Genomic DNA, 21,301 nt, shown 5'->3' on the forward strand with positions numbered 1-21,301 from the left:
TTTGGGTCATTTGGAATTAAAAGTATTTTATATCCGAAGTAAATGATATATTTTATTTATATGTATTCATGTAGTATCTTCAATAGCATCTTCTTATTTTAAAAAAATATTATTGATAAAATCTTCAAGTTTCAGGGGGGTTGGACTTCTTACCCTTGGTATTAAATAGTAAATAATATTTATTGTCCGTATAAGATTATATTCAATAACATAATATTCTTTTCTTCGGGTTGTTTACAAGATTTTTTTTACAGAAAGGTTTCAGCGTCGCCATATGAAAACAATGAAAGCACTTTGGACATTTCAGGTCCATATGATGGATGTTTACTAAACTAATTAACAATCAGTTATATATTTCAGCGAAACCGAGTTACAATATTTCGTTTAAATATAATAAATTTAAAATAATATACACAGGTCATTAAAAAAAAAAAAGCGTTGTAGCTGTTTACGTCCTAATTTTAATTATTTATTAAACCGCCTTATCCTATCACATTTTGTTCCAACTCTGTTTCATAGAACAATATAGGGGCTACTTCAACTTCCGTCACTCAACTCTTTGGAGCTCATAAATATGCAAGCGCAAGAAGTTGTGCTATATTTTACTACTTTTAAGTAAGCACACATCGGTGGCCTCACAATGGAAACGCCACTCACTGCAAGCACCAAGTTAGTTTCCCAGACTTACTTGATATTGTAACTAAGCTATAAATATTCAAATATTCAGAACCAACGGTATGTCCGCTACTTTTAAACAAGCAAAACAGACATCCAAAGTCAAAGCCTTTGACGTATATAAATTAACGTCCATTTTATAATAATTTTATTTAAGTAATCGAACTGATTAATTGGTAACCTAATATTTCGAATTTAATGGGTAACAAGATAATTACTTGATGGTGCGTATCATTTCTGTTAAATAGCAAAGTTGAAAGCAAAAATTTCATGCTTGTTCGAGCTTTTTATTTGTTTTTCATATTTCATATATTTCTTTTTTCTATGCCTAAATACATTTAATATTTTAAAATAAACAATGCGTAAAACATATACATTTTTACAAATAATTTTATATACTGATAAACTGAATATGATATGAATATATTTGACATACTAAATCATAATATGCTAAGGATTTTGCATTTGATATAAATTTTCATATTTTTTGATAACAGATCAATTACAATTACTAATGACTTACTGGTGTCAGTCAAGTTACAATATGATATATCGGATATATTTCATCATTTTTAAAAGAGCGATGTCAGCATACTTGACGTCACCAATGATTTTGTTCTTGGGTATCGTCAGGCTTGCAGGATGTTGAAGATGATGAGATCTAAGATTTTCGCGAGTATTCATTTAAATGAAACTAGTATTATTCGGATTTACTACGCGGATTTTATTATTTAAAATGTTGAAGATTTCGTCGCAGACGGTTTGACAAATCCTTTATTTCGAGGAGGTACGAGCCCTGCAATGGCTGGAGCAAGATGACACAGCGTACGCTTATTTCCTAAGGCTGGGCGGCCTCGTCGTGAGCTCTGTTCACGGCTTTCTTTTCGTTGATAAGGTCGCAAAGATCCTGAAGGATCTGTCGTCAGACACTAGGGCCGTCCGAGATATCTCTTGTGCATTCCTCGACCATGTCCTCGATGAAGTTCACTAATCCTACGCATGCAAATTGCGCATCCTCGACCATGGAGGTGGTGTCAGGGATTTGGTCGGGATGCGGAGAATCCAACATCTGGAGTCGTTCGGAGAGTTGTTTCCAATTGATAGTTATCTTCGTCTGAGGCGCCGCATCCCGAAGAGATCCTAGCTGGATCAGTACGGGTCGATGGTCTGAGTCTAGCTTGGATAACGTCTCTATGGACCGCAACTGTAGGGTCACGTCCTCCAAGAGTGCTATGTCGAGCACGTTCGGTCTGTGGTTTTCTACATTCGAGTAGCGAGTCGATGTCAGGGTGTCTTTAATTTGTACCCTCGCCTGTATTTATATCAACCAACACTCATTGTTGTGACTGCACTTGCACAGATGTCTACGCAGGTGGTTATGCAAGTGCCACTTGACAATTTTCACCATCTACAATTATTAATTAAGTAAATAAAAGGTATACGCTCCGCCATAAATGACAATCCTTTTTAATGATTTATAATTTTATTATATTCTTTACAAACTATTATAGCATCTTAATTATCTACTCATACGTACATATAATAATTCCTAATATATTATTTAAACTGTCGATTACGGGCCTAATGTACAGTCATGAATGTTACATAGTTTGATATTCGCTAGTTTTCAACAGTGTTCTGAAAAGCAGAACAATCTCATTAAAATACTAGTAAAATATTTGTGTTGTCATTTTTTTTACTGACATCTAAGCCAGCAATCAGTATTTTTTTTTTTGCTTTATATAATTCTGTCAACAGCATTATGCCTTCTATATTTGATACTTTCAAATTGAATAGAAACTCTAAAATATTATGATAAAATAAAAATTTAATTTTGCCTAAAAATAAAAAATCTAAAAAATCATATCACAGCAAATAAAAATAAGGCATGTTAAACAAATATCAAAAATATTAATAATTTCCCAACACATTAGTCAATAAAAAAAAAAAGTTGACAATTAAAAAACAAAACAAAAACATTATAGATAGATCAACTAACGGACGCTTAATTCTTATGGTGTCGGTAACATGTGACGATATTATTTTTCTCATAGTAACTGGTCATTAATAAGGCATTCCATATGTTCTCGGGAGAATAGATTAGATATCATAATTCTTTTATATTGTATTTACTTTAGGGATTTCACTGCACGTTTGGTTGTGTTATATTCAGAATTATTATATCTATTCGGATTTAGTTATTTTGTTATTTTCAAATATTGTTTCAACACATCATTTGTAATAAATAACTTTATAAAATAGCTCCCATTTTTTGAAAATGAAATTATATGACTTTGTGAGTAATTATTAAAACATTTTTGTGGAAAATTAAAATAAAATCAATATTGAGAATATAATTAATAAATGAAATTAATATTTTCAGTAATCCGAAAATATTAGTTTCATTTAAATGAATACCCGCAAAAGATTTTTTTTTATATATAGTTTAGTGGGAAAGTAAAAATTATCTTACTTTTTTGAGATGTCGTCTCACCGGGCATTCTATAAGATCAATATAAAATATATTAAAATAAATTCTACATTGATTTTTCTATTATAGAAATTAATAATGCAAATCCAGCCCAAAGGCCATGTTCACATAATGATATTAAGTGCTTGCAATTATATTAAGAAATTGTCAATAGGACTAATTACATTTAAACACACAATAAATGGATTATAATCTACTAAAACTAATTAGTTGCACATAATCAATCATGAAGAATAGGTTATCTGAGAGACCACAGTACAAGAGTATATTCTATAGGGTTCTTAAAACTATACATAGCAATATTAAGCCGTAGTCCGCGACTTCGTACACATATAAGATGATAAACATAACAACGTCTTACGAGTGTATAAAAGTGGTGCCTTGTTTATACTCAAGCTTCATCGAATCTTCTAACAAACTATAATAAAAGTTGTTAGAAATAACGCGCAATGTATAGTAAAAAGATATTAAAGTAATATTGCACACAATATATAAACTGTACAAAATTGAAAACCTCACATCTAATACCACAAAATACTTCAACATATTATTTTTCAATGTAAAACTTAATACATAAGGTGGAATATACTATCCATCGACATGGGAGGAATTCAAATATACGACTTCCCGAATATGTCGTCATAGTTTCTCTACCGATTAATCGAGCCCTATAAATCGAGTTATGTTAAGGTTCTATAAATGTTAATCGTCACATCGGGACGGAAGCCTATTAGGTTTTCTTAGGAAAATTCCTAGTATATATTTTGCATAATCACTACATATGTAGATGGACAGTTCGTGCTTTCTAATTTGGCAAAATACGCTTATCTTTTATTCAATTTAACAAAATTTTATTTAATTAATATAGTTTAAAAGCACATATTATCAAGTTTTTAGTATAACATCTTATATACACTTTAATTTTCAATGATAATGAAGTTTCTGTATTTATATTCATTCTAATATTATCATAACAAACAGCCAAAGATGACGAATTGATAACATTTTGTGGATTACCATAAATTAATTATAAAATTTCCTTTTATTTTAAACTGATAGGTAGACAATTAATTCATCAAATCGTTTAAAGTAGACTGTTTTGTTACAGGTTTCTCGTATGGAATATCAAGGAATGAATAGCGACAACAATTATTTTCCTGAAATATAGATGGCTATATAAAAGATTTGACACATGGGTGTCAAATCTTTTTATGTGTATAAATATATCACGAACGAATTTTTTTTTTCTTATAGATATATTTTCATAAAAATTTAAAAGATGATTAAATGAAAAACGAAACCAAGAAAAATATGTCAAAGGATTTATCTACTACTTTATATGGACATATTGCTCCGGCATTTGTTTTTAAATATCGAGTATATTTTCACCGAAGGAGCAACTACTTTGATAATAAATCACACTAAAGGGAAATCAGAACTTGGTTTCAGATCCCTAAATAATGTAAAATAGACCATTTTATAAAAAGGAGAACGCTGTCCAATAGCTTACAACTTATCGAAATCATATTTCAGGAACGTGAGGATGATGTAGCTTCCCTTTTCCAACGAATTGTCACTTATGCCTCGTTTACTTTTTGTGGAATCCCCATTATTTGCCCCACTGACTACCTAAGACGTTATCTGTGCCATGTTATAGTAAGAATGGGCACAGAGAGACCAACAACTTTAGATAGTAAAAACGAACGTGTGAATGTAGCACAATCCTTTCGTAAAACATTGTCTATATCATATTGTCAGAAGCACGTGTCGGCGAAAGGCGTTTGTTGAGATATATAAGTTTATTCGTGTAATATTTCTCAATAATTCGTGTTGTTCAAATACAAACAAACTATAAAAATGAAATATGTCTTGAACAGTAATTCGAAATTTAAAAATAATTATAGGCAAAAAAAACTTCCACCAGTAACTAGGATCAGGCAGCTTACTTATTAACACGGTAACAGGCTTTAATTAATTAGTCAAATAACAAGGTATGGCGAGTATTCGGACAAGGACGTATTTTGGCGTTAACAAAGAAGATGCCAACGAAGCGAAGACAGCCAACATTCGGTCGAGGCGCTCCCAGTCCAGTGCGATCTCTAATGAGAGCGCCTTGATCGTTAAATAAATTGGATAAAGACATCCGTGATCTCTTAAGAACTACTTGAACCTCTTCAAAGTGACTAGCAATTAAGTAAATTAAAGATTGTCAGAGTACTCACTGAAACGACTACAACACTTCGTTTATTTTTCTCTTTTAAATAAAAAGTAACATTTTTCTTTTATTCTTTGTTTATTTCGTTAGTAACAAAACGTGTAAAACAATTTATAATATTTTATATAGAGCTGAATGCTTTAGTGGATACTTAATCATGTTATGGTCTGGCATCGATGGGAGATTTAACTTATTATGCGTATTCTGGAACACTGACAGTATCGAAGCAATAAATTACAAATGTTCGTAGTAGGATGATAAAGTGAACCAATATTGGCCCCTTTATTTGTCTGATCATCTTCAATATATGATCAATAATACAATTAAAATAATGTTGCACATGAATACGGTTTATTGATAAATTTAAATATATAACAGTCAGTTAAACTAACAGAGTTTGGTGTATCGACAAGGCTATTATCTTCTTTAAAATACAACTTACGCGATAAAGTACAACAGAAAAATATACTAAAAAGGATTGAAAGTACTTTTTATATATGTACATATAACAATAACCCTTCGGAATGATGAGAGATTTACTGCCCATAAGAATATGTAAACCAGTCGGCCCTACAAGATTTATGCTCTTATTCTCATTTTCAAGGCAAATCTATTGATTTGACGATATCAATAACTATATCTACTTTGTCTTAACAAAAATTCCACTAAATCTCAATAACCTATCAAAAAAGTAACATGGATTGCTATACATTCAGCGTTTGTATAATAGAGCCAAAATATGCGAATTTTGCAATGGTGTACCAAGAGTACGTCAAACGGGACTTATATGGGATATAACGGACATCATATCCAACGGTACGGCACTAAGAGTGAAAGCCTTTAATCTCTGCATTGCGTCAGACCGAGCAGAATGAGGGTTATCGGTTTCCCTGCTGATAAACACAAACGAATGAGCTCGGGTATACCAACAGTGCAGCTGAATAATACCCATCCGCGGGATAAAAATTCATTGTCGCGGCCAATCGAATAGGTTTTTCGGTATTATTGTTTTGAACCAAACGGTCCTCAAAAATGAATAATTGCTTTCCATTTTCGTTATATATTGTTGCGGTGACAGAATTTATAGCCTATTAGCTGCCTATTAATTGCCGATCAATATAATGCTGATGGCTAAAAAATAACAAGCGGTTTTTTAATAAATATGTTGCATTTAAAATTCAAGAGTATATTTCATGACTTATAATATGTTTTGGATAGGTCAGTAAGCATAAATTTTATCAAGATAAGCAAAGGTATGCCTGAACAGCTAGGATTACTGAAAAAAGATCGCACTCACCTAACGTTGTCCTGACTAACGATGTATAAAATTTCCATTGTCATCAATCTCTGACACCACGCCGAGGATTCGCAAACTCCTCACTAATTGCAATTTGTATAAAAAACTAAAAAGCCAAGTCATCGTGCGCTGCAATTTTAACAGTCCGCTTTTTAAAAAGGGAGTAGCTGTTGTAAGTCTTAATAAGCAAAGTCAGCGAACAAGAAGTAATGGTGAATGGTAATGCGAACTCTTTTTATGTAAAATATTTCATAATAAGCATTTAAAATTATAATAGAAGGAACGAAGTGTAAATAAAGTCATAATTTATATGTTAAAAAAAGTCCTACGTGTGTCGAGTTATTTCTGACACTGGGACGTAAATGGCATCTAACGGTCTTCAATGAAAAACTTCCAATATAAAACAATTGCAAAAAAAATCAATGTCTAACAACTAAGTAACATGAGCATTTTATTTAGATGTTTGAAAATAAAACTAAAACTTAACTTACTTACTAAAACTCAACTTCACATCCCATTTAAATTAAACAAGACAATTTCATGACATAATTATGAAATTCGATTATCACATCAGTTTATGAAATATATAAGAATCTCAATGGTAATGAAAATACCTTTTGCCGCAGTGCAAAAAGTTCGCACCTGATCCTACAAACAGGGGCTCGTCATGACACGAAGTCACGTAAATTGGCTAGGATATATACTAATCCCGAGATAAAACGGTTAAGCCAAAGTCGCAACGTTTGGTCTGTAAACACCTTTATTTGCTGAAAACGTTACAACTTTCTCATCACCTCGTAATTATTCTAGAACTGTAGTGACAAAGTGTAATAATCAACATTTTAACAACTTGCTAACTACAAGAAATAAATAACATCAATAAAATAAATGCAAAACGTGGTTTTGTTTTAGGTACTGATCAAGATATACGTCAATAAAGACATCGCAATAAATAAACGAATGAAATATTGCGGGTTAAGATCGAACGCAATTTGTAAGCCTACCTATCAGGTATCAAGAACGTTTGAGATCACGGGTCTTTCGAAATTACCTACAACAGGTTTTCGCGTGATTTGTAGCGCCCCAGGGTGATTTTGATCCAAATGCCCTTTACGGAAAACAACTTGTGTTTAAGTAAAATTATACCGTTTGTAAGAACGTACGTGTAAAATGAATGTTATCGCCTTTCAACTTCGCTTTATTTGAATGTTTTACTTCCTTGGATGTGAAATTTGATATTTCTTGTTTACGTATTGTTTACTTTTAGAAGCCTTTCGTTTCAATATTCATAAAAAAATAGCTCTTTTACCTTAATATTTTTTAAATCGAAGTTAATAGGTATTTATTTATGTACTTATGCTACAATGTATATACATATCGAAACATATATAAAACGAGTGTTAGACAGCAAACCGATTATTGTTATTAAAACTATAAATACGAATAGTTTTATTTTACAAAAAAAAACCTACAACTTCCATTAAAATCATCAATGACATTAATTAAGAACTTTTACTTATATATTTGTTACATACAAAAGGATCAAACGCTTATCTCATAAAAGTTTTAATTACATTTATCGTGTTTCTCAAGATTTTGTTTACGAAATCCGTCGTAATCCGTCTTCACCTAAACATCATTCGGCACCTATCGCCGTATTAAGATAAGGAAAGGGATGTCGTAAACTTGAAAGCAAGCTTTTTATTCTTCGTATGAGGATGTCCTTTTTTACTTAGCAGGGAAGCAAGATTACCTAAAAGATATTTTTTTTATTACTAAAACTAAATAATATTTTAACTTTGAATGTTTCAACGATTTAAGTTTTTAGCACAATAATTTAATTACGTATTTCTCTATTTTTATCCATTTTAGATCTGTGTAGACTAGTAAGTTTTAAACTAAAAGGGAAAGATACATAGAATTGCCATAAGGTCGAAGAAGTTGATAAATCGAAGGGTGGAGACATGTTTTTTAAGTCAACTATTTTAGTTTCTTGTCCAGCTGCTTCCAAATCTGTACATTACTTCTTTTCACTTGTGGAACCTACTGTAAGGCACTGAAATCCGATTATCCCCGGGCTGAGTCTATTGAATAATTAGTCAACCACTAAGGACAGTGGACAGCAGTCATCCAAAATCCGAAAAATGTTCCTAACGATCAGTTATAAGTCATTACCCTTGAACAAACTTTTTCTGTTTGCAGTGTTGAGGTTTATTAAGAATCAGGTAGATCCAGAAGCAATTGCGGTTAAGTGCATCAGTTAAAAACGATGCCAGATAAAGTTAAAGATCGGACTGTCTGTCTGATAGTGAGAATCAGAAAGCATTAAACAGACAAGCAGGGTAGGATCACATCTTCTTTTAAATAGAGGATGGGCAGTCTTCGGAACACGGTGTTTCCGTCAACCATCGATTAATGTTTACTATTTACCATAAGTTGCTCAAACAGTTTGATCATTCATCAAATTGATATCTTTATCCTATCTAAAACGATACAAAATTCAATAAATTTTATTTGTTTCATTATAAATGTTCATATCATGTAACAGTAAAGGATTCATACAAATTCACTTGCTGTCCACTTTAAAACAAAACAGCCCTAAACAAAATTCACAGACGCAATTTCGCAAGTTATGCCAAACCGTAACAGTCAGTAATTTGTGATAGGAAAATGGAATTGTATGCGGAATAATATAAATTACTTCGACCTTTCGTGAAGGCCCGTGCTAAATTTATGTGCAAATCTTGCGGATTCAGGTGACCACATATGGTATTACATATTTAATTTATTATCCATCAATATATAAATAATGTTTGTACGATGTATAGAAATTATAGAAAAAAAAACAGAAAATTGACTGCTTTATTTTTCTTCTTTTTGTTTTTTTTTTATATTTCTGAATCTATAAAACTTTGTAATGAGATTGACTTGCATCCTTTCTCCAGTATGACAAATAGTTTATTAAAGTGTTTATAAAAAAAAAAAAGAAATGTCCAAAAGCTACTTACCTCCATTACATTCCCTAATTATTCTATTAAAATAGGAAACTAGTAGTGAGTCCGCCGCGGACCACAAGCTGCGGTTTATCTCATCAATATTGCGCGCACGTTCCGAAACTTTCTGCCACAATTACCTGGGAGCTCAAGTGTCGGAAAATATATTGGTTTTGTTCCGATTTCTATATAAAGAATCGATTTTCTAAAATGCGTAAGATATTTAGCTATATATTTTTAAATAATGGCTTAGAATTTAATATTTGGTTATATATGGTGCTGACTTCAATTAAAACAGTTAATTAATAATAACCTGAAAGAAAAATATCGCTGCGACGGTTTGTTAGTGGAAAAGAACGGTGCTGTGCGGCCCGAAATAATAAGCCACAACCCGACTTAGTGATTTATTATTTTGGCTTTGTGAAACCTCACTCGGAATCCTGATAAAAAATGATCGCACTTATTAACACCACCGCCTGAATCCGACTTTATTACGCTCCACCAATTTCTATGACAATCTTCCATTTTTGTATCCCACCTATTTAAAAAGTATTTTGTATTGTTTTCCAGTAATTATATTTAACAGTTTTTTTTTATTTCAACCGCCAATAAGAGTTTTGACATCTGTTAGCTTAAAACCGAAAGAGTTAAAAGTAAGAAAAGCATGTGTAAAGCTAGCTATTTCAAAACAAATACCAAATGAAACACATAGGCCTTAAACAAAACAACAAAATATAATTTTCCTTAAACCAGAAGCAATGATTTAGAAACTTCTGATTTTATTGTGGAAGCAAATTCTTTGAGGTAGGCGTTAGAACGGGGTTACCTCTGAAAACTTTTCAAATATTACCTCCATTATTTCATGAGATGACAGAGGTTGGGCACATATTAGGAAAGTTTGGAAATGGCCGTTTTATGTCGCCTCGATTCATTTTTAAAGATGTAGGTTCATAATATTACTCCCTTTGTTATTTCCTTTATCTCCAAAGCATGCACAGGCTAGCTAAACTACAGATAGACATAAAGCTACGATTATCGAAGTGTGATATATTAGAAAAAATGTAGATGTATAACCAGTTTGTGAATTGCTTTGTCCTCATCGAACCTCGTTGAGTTATCAAATATGTTATTCGATAAGTTTAGTAGGTAAGGTTAAAACACATCAGTTTAATATGATTCTAACCTAGAATAAATAATATCCATGATATAATTTTATGGTATTGATTAAGCACAAATGTTTTAAATTGTATACCCAAGTTTTGTGAATGTCATTTACCTCGATAATAAACAGCAATTTTAAGCATTGGTTGAAATAATTTATTCCCCTAAATGGGAGCACTTTATGGTTCTAAATAATAATTCGTCGTTTGCATAAATGAAGTGAAAATACGCTAGAGGCTGAGGTCACTTTATGCCCGTGATACTGGATATGCTAATGAACAAATTCAAGGCACATAAAAATTTATTTTACGTGTTAGTTGTGTTGTCAATTAAAACACCTTTGTGAAATAAATTCAGTAGTATGGTGTACTTTATTTTAGTGAAACACGTTAAACAACAGATAAAAGACAGATTACTCCAATCATATTACGTATCGCAGAGGAGATATATTACGCAATTGATTCTACGATATTGGCTTTTATAGTGATCCATGCCTATAGGTTAAGAATGCTATATATTTATTTTGTTATTTATACCTAGATATGAAATAATATCCCTACTTTTATTTCTAACCTTTTTGTATTCAATGAGTATTGCAAATTAGTAATGATTGGAAACCTATTTAATGGTAAAACATTTCAAAAGTAATATTAGTTGGTACTTTAAATATATATTTATTTTTATCTCAGTATAAGTTTTTAGTCATTTAAAACTCTGTTGACAAAATTGGGGCAAATTAAGAGGCTTTGTATATTTTCTTGTTAGTTAATGACTATAATTTCAAGTTGATTACAAGGTGGACAAACTCTTTTTGTTCTTGAAAAGCGAGACGAAAAGAAAAATAATTTTAAAATTACGACATTCATTTTGACAATATTAAGATTTAAATCGTAAAACTATATTTTCGACAGACACCTTCGAGCTTTCTCCTCACAATACTCAAGATTATAATGTGACCAACAAATAAAAATGTTGACATTGGCAAAATATTAAACAGTTCCTGTGCGAATGAAGCCATAGCATAAAAAAAATATTTAAAATTTTCCATGTAATACATGTCACACTATTAATTAAACATTGGCAAACGATAATTACTTAACATATCCAATCGGATTTCAATTAAATGAAGTGGACTGTTTGTAATTAAACCAACCTGTTCCATTTACTAGCAGAATTTATAATATCCTTGACGATTTTCGAAGATAACATTTTATCTGAAACAGGTAAAACATAAATTAATACTCATATATAAGTTGTACAAAAAAGTTATCTGCTCGAAAAGACATTATCAAATCAAAAAAGCGATACGTCTTGTATAATCTAGGAACATAACAAGTACCGGCTGCGATTCGCCTTCCGCCTCGTTGAGATATTGTAATGAAATCCAGCCATCTGTTTTCTCTCGCCAACTTAATATGATGTGCGACCTGTGCCTGCTTTCCGTACCACTAGATTATAATAATATTAAGTATCTAAAGCAGTACCCATCTGTATTTTATTATGAAGCGCGGATCTTTGCGTGGTTCAAAATGTGAGTTTTCTGCATATTTATTTCGTTTATCCTCAAGTATAATATCAGGACTCGACCCATTTTCCTGTTCGTTCCCAAAGAAAAATTGGTGTAATATGTATATTAACTTTTATGAAACAAACATTGAATTTGAAATTTATTTGATTTAAGAATGGATTTTCTCAAGTACTGCTGTTTGTTAACTCTTCTAAAGAAAATAATTTTCTTGCCATAACAAATTGAAGTCGTTAATCGCAATGACACTACCGATTTCACGTAGTTGGTAGTTAAGTTATACAGTTAACAGTCTACTTAGATAACACTGTGGTCGAGTACATAATTGCAAACATTTGTTACCTCGACGAGTGATAAACTTTACGGCACGACTAGCGCCAAAGCCGAGCTATACAAACGTCACATGTAAGCTAATGGCAATAATCACTCATGTTTATACTGATAATAGTGATGCCTGTCTATAGAACGTACCTCGTAATATGCGATTTGTATTCACGGTCGTGTTGTTTATGGGCCATTGAGATACGAGCACCCATTGGTGTGCCCATTGACTGGGCAATTTACATCGAATCGCTACTTTTGTGTAGATACAGGCTGTTCGATTGAAATGCAGCTATGTTCTAATTACGTGTAAAACTATGTCCAGTTTCAAATATGTGCAATTGAACAACAAGGGTTGAAACCATTTTATGTAGCAAACTCGACGTAAATTATTATAATGCTTATATCTAAATGTCATGTAAATTTAGCTAAAATGTTATTTGTATATAATTGTGTAATAAAATAAAAGCTAGTTAATGAAGCGCAATAATACAATATAGCTATTTTTAGAACTAAACCTGAATTGCATAAAATCGTACTTTAAGATTTTAATGGAAATTACTAGAAATATTTTTACATTTGTAGTTTCTAGAAATGCAAATGAAATATTACACAGAACCATAAATACTAATAGTATTTTATCGAGTTTCGGAAGTCCCTATTTATGTTTCAGTTATCTCAATATTATTTCTGAACAATTTCACAGGTAACAAAGAAACTTACTATCATATATTTGAAAGACTTTAATGTTAAATGAGTTCAGTTTGTTATTTTGTCTGTAGGTCATACTACGAAATATATTTAAGTATCTTACTGCTCATTTATCACAATATTGTTTAAGAAAATAATCGTTACACAATATTAGGATTATTTAACAGATAACAAACAAGACAAGCCTCATAAGTTCGAAATCGCGTAGTTCTCTAGATAATTAGATTTTGTATTAATATTGTAACCAGATTCCGAAAACATAATTCTAATTAACCTTGTGTATTTATTTAAGGAGAAACCATTATAACGTTCACATAAATTGTACTGAAATAATGTTCAAAGGTAGAAGTAACACGAGCACGGTGCTTATAAAATGGTTAAATCAAAATGGCTGTACAAGACCAATTCTATTATATTGTCGTAAATAAACAATACGTAATAGCTAGCATATTGCAAACGATTATCAAAATTTTTATAATTATGCATTTCCGCTCATGGAATGGTCTCAACTAAATTATTATATAACCAACGTTTGATAGCTTCGGTATTGTTTATGATCGAAGCGGTTAGCGCGAGTCTGCCATAATTACTGAGCTAGACAACAGATAGATATAACCTAATGTTATAGCGCCCATTTAATCCAAATTAATTGTCCACAAGTTTGATAATTAGGTTAGTGTAATGGTATTCATGAACAAACTTTACATAGCCTGGTAGTCGCAACAGTAACGAACATTTGAAATTGCTTTTATCATTTCCTACCTCAAATCATTGCAATTATCATTATGTCACCTAATCTTATTTAATTCTAAATAAAAATTTTCATCACACTCTTTAATTTGCTAAAAGTATTAAAAATAAGAAACTACTATTGACAACTACTTTTTTCGTTGTTCAGAATATTTTTCAAAGATTTTTATATTTGGTGGCCTAAATTCCATAAACAAAAGTCCTCTTACCTGTAAATCACAAGACATTCAGCTTAAATATAGAATGCAGTACAAAGTCAAATTATTCATAGCACATATAACAAGCTGTACAATCAGAGCAACGAAGCGACTTAGAGGACCGGTGAGATCCTGTCAAGAGGCCATTAAAACGCCCTTCAACGTGCCCATCTTCTTAAGCACCATATCTAACTTTTATAGTAACGATAATTTCATATTGTTTCAAATTTTTAACAGAATTCAAACTATTTAATTTCCTTTAAATGAGATTTAAAAACAATATTAGTCCAGCTACAATGACTTTCGTTTAAACAATCGTAGGAATATTATCAAATCTTTTCAGTGAGACAAAAGAACTGAGACTATTGTTACACAATCAAATTTGCTACTGAATTAGGTAGAATGTGCAGATGGCGCCCAGCAAGTAAGTAAAGAACGAAGTGATAGGGTCCCGATATACGTGTCTCGATTACTGACGACTCCTTTCACATTTTTGATATTCAGATCCAGCAACAACTGGGAACAAAACCCCAGTTAACTTAGCAATATTGAAAGCTTATGGATTTTCAATGTTCGCAGCCATATTTTTTATAATAATCAATAAGACACTTTTACATGAACGTTCCCACCTAAAACCCAACTGCTAGCTTTCGTTTTGCTTTTATACAATTAAACGTACCCGAAAATGAAATCATGCTTATCCTTCAAAATGTGAAACCGATTTGGTTGGAGGCCAATTTTAATTGAATGAAAAAGTGATCGTCTATGTATTTTTTTCATTTTGGATGATGGCTAATGGAAATTGGCAGTGCTATGGTTTGCAAGGCTTGCCAACTTTTGCGGAGCTAGCTATTGCCTCGCTTTGGGTCGAAGGACAGAGGCGATATCATTTCAATTGAATAATGCTCACGTGTCGTCTCTTTCTAAATGATCTAAGTGCATCATTACTTTTCATTGTAGGTAAAATAAACTAAAGATAAAGTTTAACCGTAACAATAGTGTTGCAGATTTTTCTCAGTATGGTAAATTTTCAAAGGGGAAATCTAAGTTCATGTTTAAATGAACTGAATATCCTATTTGAATGATTTCATTCGTCTTACAATTGAGAAGTCGATCGTGTGTGCCTCAAATGGACGTATTGGCATGCAAAGCCTTGTGAAGTTTCTATTGAATTGTAAATTTCATGTCTGAGGCTCTAGTACATTTGATAAAAATGACTAAGACTAATAGCAGAATGACCTCTTATTTTAATATCCGATATACATTTTGTATTTTTTCTGATTATAATTAACCCAAAAAGTACATGTAGAATTTCATTACCATATGTTTGTAAGCACAAAGTTACGTTTATTGAACCTGAACGATGTTTTAATTATTAAATGTTGAGCATCATATATTTATTGGGTCGTGATTGCATAAGAGTCCTCGTAAGCACTCCGCTCTCGTACCACGTGATTTAATGAGTGGGAATATTTCATGTATCGTTAGGGACTGCGTCGAAATCAATCTCGTTATTAATGACGTGTGAAATAAATTGAACGAGAACAGAACTTGTCCAAAAAATATCAAAATAAATTCAAAAAATGTGCGTTATTAATAAAGATATCGGAACACGATTAATTCTACTATTATTTTTTTTAGTAACGAAACTTCATTGATTTTTACTTTCTCAGTATTTTAAATTCCTTCAAACATAATAAGAAAATAAGTAATCATATTGATTACTTATTTTCTTTATATCTATGAATAGTATGAAAAAGGAAATATATTAGTCAATGTTTTGAAAAAAACTCACATGTAAATACGAAAACTTTGTCGATTATGGCATTTATTAGATTTTTTTTCCTTTTCTTTTGTATTCACTTAGGAATTGAATGTTCTCAGGTAAGTGATTGATGTCTTTATCTCGACATTTTCAAAGCAAACGCGGTATTTCAATTCGCGTGCATTGTACCGTTCACAAAATGCTACGCGTCATTTTGTTGTACCTTTTATGTTTTCATATCCATTAAAGGAGATTATGCTTTAAGTTCATTTATCAATATTGACACACTTATATGGGCATCGTACACTACAAATTATTATGAAAAATTTATCAACGTCTAACGGGTCGTAATTGAATTTTGGTAGAAAAACATCGCATATTCATTAGTTGTTTTTCGAATTCCTCCAAATAGTTCATAAAATTTTAAATGTGCTAAATGTGCTAACTCCAGTGTTAACTGCAATTTATTCAAATTCTAATTTTCAATTCATACAAAACTCTATTTTAAATTACACAAATTGTTTTAATTTTAAATAGTGCATGTAATTACATAATCAATACATATAATTATTTATCAAATCCTTTTTATTTACGTTTCATATCTATAGTAACAAATTTTTAAGTCTTTTCGTTGTTTTTACCAGTATGTTGTATTTTAGTCACCGTTAAAAAAACCTCTCTAAATTTTTAAAAGCATCTGGAGGCAATACTTTAGAGGCACGTTCGAAATATCTATTAATTTTCACAAACCCGCTTCATATTTTGGACTGAACTCCGTACAGATTTTGCGGTTGAGCAAAAAAATTTTTGTGCAAATTAAAACCTTACAAAATATATCCTCTGTATTAATTAATATTAAATAACATTACACTTCTTTTTCAACTTCAAGGTTGAATTAATTTTAAGTTTATCGAACATTTATTTTAGTTTTGCTTGAATCATGTTTGTTTAATAAAACATTATTACCTTTTAACCATTTTACAAGCAGAAACCGCATAAAATTTATCCGCGCATATTATTGAATTGTTATAAAAACCATTATATAAACATATATATAATTTTGGCCATACATGCATAGTCAGTTAAAATAAGTATATTCATTCATTTATTAGCGATTTTTTAAAATTTTCCTATAAAGATTGATCTTTCTATTATTCAAGAGTTTTTTAATAATATGACAACAGTTGTTAATAGGAAATTTTGACAGATTTTGTTATCTTTTATCGTAAGGAATAAATACAGGCTAAAAAATTTTATTCAGTCATATTTCAATCATGACACTTATTCAATGGTGTCCTATTCAAATGCCTGATGAAAAATTACGTTGCATTATTTCCTTGTCTTGATTGTGGTAGTATAGTAAAAGTATGGAAATGAGAATAAACTGAATATAATTCAACTTCCATAATAAATAACATTCATTATAAGAATAATTTACAATTCAAATCCATGTGAAAACGAATATAAATACTTTAAATTGTTATGTACATTTAAATTCAAAAGTATTTGATGTGAAACTCATGGGTTTAATAATAAAAAATGCAATAATTCGTTAATATATCTCAAACAAATTGTTTTCCTTAAAACAAATCGCTTTTGAAAAGTCCATCGTATACCGCCTCAATTCATGCATCTGTCAGGGGCGACCGCAACGAAAAGGGAACGGTACAGGCTACGTTCATTCACTTTCTTTTTTTTTTCATGTAACACTACCCTGCCAGTTATATACCATCGCAATATTGTAGCGTACAAACGAACACATGAAAGCTTTAAAAATCAAACGAGTATTGTTGAATGTTAAAATTTTGATGTTTGGTCTCTATAACGTAAAGCGAACATTTTTTCTTTTTAACGCAATCCTTCTCTATATGTACTCACGCAATTTAGAGATATGTAAATATAGTTCTTGTTTGTTTTTAATATTCATGATCGAAGAACAAAAAAGTTAAAAAAAAAAAATATACTGAAGAATATTATAATGATTCATAAGGAAACGAATATGACATATTTGTTAAAATCTTCAAATAATAAAATACTATATAACCTTACATATTTTAAATGTCAGTGATTGAAAGTGTTGTCATTTTTATAAACAAAATATATAAATTCTCATCGTATTAATTTTAAATGCCGTACACATTTAAATGGTCATTAACTTAAATATTATTTATGAGATTCGTCAAAGTATTCAAATCTATCATTTAATTTTCTTAATTGTATAAATTCAATATAAATAAAACCTTATTCTTAAATTTTCTCGATTGTATCATAAATATTTATTTAAGACGAAATAAGATATATAGCACACAGAATCTTAAATGAAAATCATAACAAAATATACACAAACCACAATCATATATCTAACAGCAGTATTATTATCCGTACGTTCTGTCCGGCAGAGTTCAATAGCCAATAAGGACAACTGTTTATTTTATTTTTATTAGATCATATTCTATCTTAAAATTACAAAAAAATTGGTGTTGGCTTATCTAATAATATATAAAATGTCTATTTAACTATATCAGGACTGTCTATCATTATGACTAATTAATAAGGAATTTTATAATACTTACTATGATATAATATTTTTCTTACTTTTGTAAGCTGTTTTCTTATATAATATAATGATGGATACTGGTGAATATACTAACAGAAAGGTAACAATAGCATAAGCTTTTATAAAACTTTCATCTCATAGTAGAATTAGAAAAGGCGTCTCGTAGCCTTCTGGCGTTTATTTGGGGTCCTTCGTTTTATAGTATTTAAATTACGTAAAAGCTATTATCGTTGGTTACGGTATTGTGGGAATACATTTTCATACAACAGCAATTCCTTTTTATTTCAAAAGAAAAACGCTCCAATAAAACGAATATTACATTGTTTCACATAAGAAATTTGAGGAGTTGTTTGAAAAAGACATGGTGTCACAATTGCTAGGTTTTTATTTTCAGCGTCGCCTAAACTTAAATGTTGCGAATTGCGATAAACAATGAAATGAAGAAAGGATATGTTATATTGAACTTTTTACATTTAACTTTATCAATGCTTTTAAAATAAACAAAAAAACAAAAGTTAATTTACATCCATACTACAAAAATGCTAACATTACTAACTTTAAGTTTTGTTTGATATACTATTGTAACATAAAAAAAATATATATATTTTGGGATATTTTATAAATAAATATTTTTTCGAAACTCATATTTGCTAAATAAATAAATATTTATATATACTATATGCTCAACTATATATATATATAGTTGAGCTATACAGGTTTTAAAAAGTCAGTCTTTTTCATAAAAATAAATGCAGTCTTAAGTGTCTTAAACATCATGTTAATTTATATTAACGAGGGATAATTAATTACATTGAAATCAAATTATTCATCAATATTAGTAAGCCTCGATTGAACAAAGACTTCTGAGAACACGAAAATTCATCAAAACTTTATTGAAGTTGAAACAATACATCGGGGTGCTAAAACATCGTAATAGCCCAAAGATTGATTGTTCAAACTGCAAGCATTATCTAACGAAGGCTTTGTGCTACGCGCCTACTTGCTAAATCAAACAATGCCTTAGAAAATTTACTCTAATCTAATTGTTAGCACTTACAATGAACCTAAATGACAATTGTGCAATCTCATAATTAAATTATACTTCACCAGCGAAACATGAATATAACAATTATTTTAAAAAGTATTTTCATTTAATAGATTAATGTTTTGGTGAATTATCAGTGTGTTAAGCACCACTAACAAAAAAGTATTTTAAATAACTTAGAATGTAATTAATATATTTTAACACCATTTATAGTAATAAATTATAACCTGTACAGTTTAAATAATTCACTAAAGGTGTAAAAGTGTTTTTATATCTCAAGCCTTTTTAGTGACAATTATAATAAATGTAATGCAAAGAGAACAGTCAATAGGTATATCGTTATAACCTCACACAAGTGTGATACAAAAAAAATCTACTATAACGTTGGTTCAACAGGCGATACTAGGAATAACGCTTTGCAAAACCACGTTACTGTGATAAAGTAAACTACGAATAACGTTTTAGCTGTGGCTGAATGCGGACATTAGCACGACAAACCGACAAGATGCAATCTCAGGGACAAGGAATACTGAATCTTTTTCTTTATCTACCCATACAACATATTCATATACAATGTAAATAGTGCAGTTTGATAATTTTAAATATTATTTATTATTTCGTTTAGAATATTAACGAAATTCTATACTAAAAAGGCTAAAACAAATTTCTTTTAATACAAAGTTTCTTTAAAACTTTCTATGTCTGGATATTGATTCGCTTTCGGGAATGATTCGCATTTTTTCATACCTAAATGTAAATGTACAAGTTTCTCGCGATCACAAAAAACTTTTTTTGTCAGAGCACTTTTCCTAATTCCTTTTAATGCGATAAATCTAAAGTCTACTTTTTTGCTTTATCATTTCGTCTTTAATGTCTATTTGAATGAATAAATTAATTCAATCTTAAGATACATTATCAATCTACAATTTTTTTCCTTTAGAAGTAAAGTTTGCATATTTTATTCGAAAAGACATTGAATTTTCATATATTTAGCAGTTTCATTTACTCTGCTATTCAACAATCACAGCTATAAGACCCGTGCGTGCGTAGGCACGGCACGTCGTCGACCCGCGAATTCTTACAGTCTGGTGACATCTGCACATTTCCGACGTTATCGACTGGAGGATACATTTTTATAGGAACAAATTTAATCTAAGCACATGGAGGGATCAGTCTCAGGAGTGTCCTGCTCGCACGTGAGCACGAGTTAACGATTTTTCAGAGAAGTTATTATGGGTCCAGTATAAAAGATTATCTTGAAACTGTGCCGATAGTGTTAAGACTCTTTTAGTGAGCACACACGCTGCCCTGTGTATTGAACGTTTAACCTCCATGAACTCAACTTAAATGGACACAATTATAAATAAATCCGATGTATTATATATTATTTTTTATCTGAAATAATATTGATATCAAAATCCAATAAATAATAATTATAAAGTAACCAGAGTATTTTATGAATTATATTAAGATAATAATAGTCTTAGTTTACATGAATCTTTTGCAAAACATCAAACACTATGGCAGAGCTAATATCATTAAGCTTTTGCAACTCTTTCCCAAGGGCTTGGCGGGGATGTAGCATTGTTCGAAGGAAA

Source organism: Danaus plexippus, chromosome 5 (assembly GCF_018135715.1).
Source record: "Danaus plexippus chromosome 5, MEX_DaPlex, whole genome shotgun sequence".
Taxonomy (NCBI): Eukaryota; Metazoa; Arthropoda; class Insecta; order Lepidoptera; family Nymphalidae; genus Danaus; species Danaus plexippus.